Genomic DNA, 3,912 nt, shown 5'->3' with positions numbered 1-3,912 from the left:
AGTCACGTGACAATGGTAAGCCAATCAAGTGATTCGCATGTTATTTTTGCCACGAACTTGCCCGCCCCTTATGAAAGCTAACCAATCAGCGAAGAACAAAACGTAAACACAAGTTTCACAGCAAGAGGTTACGCGGTGTAAAATGATGCAATCATTGCTTTACAAACCTTAAAAAGGTGTGTTCGGTTATTGCCACGTATATTCTCCTTGCGAGTTCCACATCACGACCTCTAAAAGGGGACGAAATGTCAACTAATGCAGCCCGGTTCATCATCCCTACTTTTGTTCATTAAAAATGTACAAAATCGACATGGTTTCGCCTGCGGATTGGGTGTGAATACTTTGCATATTTTTCGCAAAATACAAAAACCTGCAGGAAAAACGCTGGAATTTTGCCACCGTTGCACACGCGCAACTGTCAAAATTCGCTCTAAAAATGATTCCTTGGCGTCCCAACGTTTCAGACAGCGATTAGTTAAGCTGTTTAAGTTGACATTAATGATGACATGAATACTAATCATTATTGCCTTGGCGAAGAAAGCCAAACACAAACCGCTAAATGAATAATTTAAGGTGACAGGGGTGACAAACAGTCCTTTAAAAAATATATGTCTCGCAGAATATTACTAAATGTCACAGGTTCCTGTCTCACATGTTTTTATGATGCCTTCATGGGGTCTTGGTTTCTTTGATGGAAAGTCTTCACCCTGGTCCCAAAGACTTTTTCCCTCTCACTACTACTGAAATGATAAAGCATCATGTTTTGGCTGCTTTTTGGCTCACATGTAACTGAGAAATATGAAATATAAAACCTTTGGAACCAGAGTAGAAAGTCTCTGGCTCGCAGGAAAAAAAAACTCTTACCACCTTGCAAAGCTCTGAATTCACCATTTGTCTTCTCCCATCTTTTTCAAATACTGTGCGCTATTTCCAAAATTATCCAACATTGATTGGATTAGGCAGCCAATCTTTAAAGTTATCCAGACTGCTGGCAAGTCTGTTTTTCTCTCGGAAATAATTATCAGGCAAGGATAATATGGTGAGACATTTCAGGCTAGAAGGGATTGGGTCAAGACGTGATGGGTGTGGCACTCGCGAGAAAACTCTCATCTCGCACCAACCCCTATTTGTCAATACCACCCTTTTGCATTTGTCTCACCCTCAGAAAAAAGATTGGCAGCCAGCAGTCTAAAATTTATCATACACAAATTATTTTAACAAGGAGCAGACGTGTAGGTTGACTAAATGACCTTGCCAAATTATAATTATTTGGCAAGGTCATTTAGTCAACCTATAATTATACAAGGGTGAGGACCAGACTATGTTCCCTTACAGTTTTCTAGCCTGCGATAGCAGGCAGTTTTATCATGATTTGTTTCATCAGCCACTGAACCAAGCAACAGTGATCATAATAAAACCATGCAGTGACCTTTTCAGGGTGCAGGTGTCTGCACAGTCATTCTTGTATCATGTTTTTACTTTTTGCTGTACATACAATTCAAAGTATTGCCACAACTCTAAGGCCAAACCTGATCAAACCAAAATAGAAGATATTCACTCTTTGTCTTAAAAATATCAAAGGCACAAATAACTAGCCTGTGAAAACAGCCGTCCTTCTTTAATCCCGCCTCAAGTGGCATTTTGCAAAACGCCACCCAGCACAGGAGCAAACAAGGATGGCTGTTTTCACAGGCTAACCAACAAGATAACCCTATAGGGACACAATGGTAACCTTCCTTTGCAGAAATCTTTTGCATTCATCACATTCCTGGAACACTTCCAGTTACAAGCTAAAACTGTTACCCTTTCAACTTTCTCAATTGCCAAGCATTTCTTTTGATGTAAGTTATAAGAATTTTGTGGTATATCAAGAACCTATCGCACTGATAGATGAGTCATAAGCTTTGTAATACAAACAACTTGAAGTATAAAAATACCAAAATGGAACAAAGCAAGGTGCTTCAATTTTCTGGCAAACCAATAACCCTATAATAGAGTGGTTTTCAATTGAGTGTTGAAAGTAATCAGGCAATTACTTTGGTTTTGGTTTTGGTTTTACTATGTTGAGATTGACTGAGTAGTCTAATTGGTAAGCAATCTGTTGGTTTGGTTTTGGTTTTGGGTATACGAAACTCAATTGGAGACCACTCTAATACTAATTTTCTATTAAACATAACAGTTTCCATCTGACTTTTCCATTGATAACCTCAAATCAAATAACCATTTCCATCATCTAGTAAAATATTTGACAAAATGGAAGCATTAGCCCTCAAAATACCCATTAGCCATTTAAGGATGGTGCCTACTAAATACAAAGGTTTTTGTGCCAGGTTAGGACCACCCGGAAAAAGTAGATCTTTGCAAGGGCCATTGGAATCCACAAAGAAAAATTGGGGTAGCCACACATTTTTTCGAGATAATTAGTGTTGAATCTCAACAAAAATGCTGACATCAGCATTTTCTGAAAAAAAGGAAAGGATATTTCTTCACAGATTTCCTTCGAATTCTCCTTTACAAACAGAAAAGCAAACACATTTATAAAGATCTTAAAACTCCATGGTAAATGGTAACATAAAAACCATTTTTGCAACAGGGCTTTTAGCATCTCTGACAGCCTTCCTCTGGTTCAGCCAAAATACAGTCTAAATACCTTTTGCTCACAACCAGAAACTAATCACGTGTTCAATAGGCTTGCCACTTCTATTTCATTACTTAAAATGTGGAGGTAACCATCCGTTTTTTTAAATTATTGATCTTTTTTGAAAACTTTTATGGCATCATTACATTTTTTCCTGTCACCTCCCCAGTAAGTAAAACATTTGTTTTGCTTGCGCACTATGCCATCTGCAGGTACTTGTTTACAGTTGGATTTCAGTATAATTTTCGCCAGATAACAGCTAGTTTTTCAGCTGGAAGACGTTAACAGTGAGTGGTTACTGATACACTGCTATTTTGGTGTTTCTGGTTTAAGTACGGGTTCATTAAAGTGCCCATAATGTCAAAACTTTTTTTTCGCTCATCTAATTCTACATTTCACCTAATGAGCTTCTGCGAAAAAATTTTTCAATTTGGATAAAACACAATTTTTTTACGAATCTTTACAAAGTTCAAAATTCTATTTTCTTGCGGTCGACTCCTGCCACTGATCACAAGAATAACGTGCTGAAAATGGCCATGAGACTGATGCCCGTGACGTAGGTTCAGGAACCTACGATGAAGACTGATGCTGTTTTCTGGATCATTATTGTTGTTGTAAAGAGCGGCAACGCACCTTTCCAGCATTTTCAACTAAATGTAGACAACTCTGAAGCAAAATTTCCACTTGTTTTCTAGTCAGATAAGTCATGACCCAAATCACGTGTTCCTGAACCTACGTCACGACTCACTTCAAACCAAGGAAGACTGGTGCGAATGGTGGACTAAAATGGTGGCAAATTTGAACGTCTTTAAAAACTTATAAAAAACTTGCATTTTATCCAAATTGAAAATTTTTTTCACAGAAGTTCATTAGGTGAAATGTAGAATTAGATGAGCAAAAAGAAATTTTTGACATTATGGGCATTTTAAACTTGATTTGGTCACAGTAGGAAAATTTTGCTTTCTTTTAGTCCTGTACTTGGTAGCGTAGTTGATTGCATCAATGTCAACCCCAGTGCGTGCATGGTGCTTAAACCATGCCTTGTGTGATGCGCAGAAAGTATGCATACTAACAAAAGTAGGCACCGTCCTTAACACCTGCTACAAATTCACCTCTAATTAAACTTGCAGATCCCTGTCATATTATTTTCCTTTAGTGATAAGAAATATCATCTTTAGACTGTTTCTGGTCTGCTTGCAGGTGGCTTTTTCTATTGAGGTCCAACAAGTGTTCATTTCTACCCTGTCTCTCTTCCTGATTTTTGAGAAAAAAAC

The sequence above is a fragment of the Orbicella faveolata genome, unplaced genomic scaffold (genome assembly GCF_042242905.1).
Source record: "Orbicella faveolata isolate gen_17 unplaced genomic scaffold, um_ofav_v1 contig_26, whole genome shotgun sequence".
NCBI classification, from domain to species: Eukaryota; Metazoa; Cnidaria; class Anthozoa; order Scleractinia; family Merulinidae; genus Orbicella; species Orbicella faveolata.
This window is presented reverse-complemented; position numbering follows the sequence as displayed.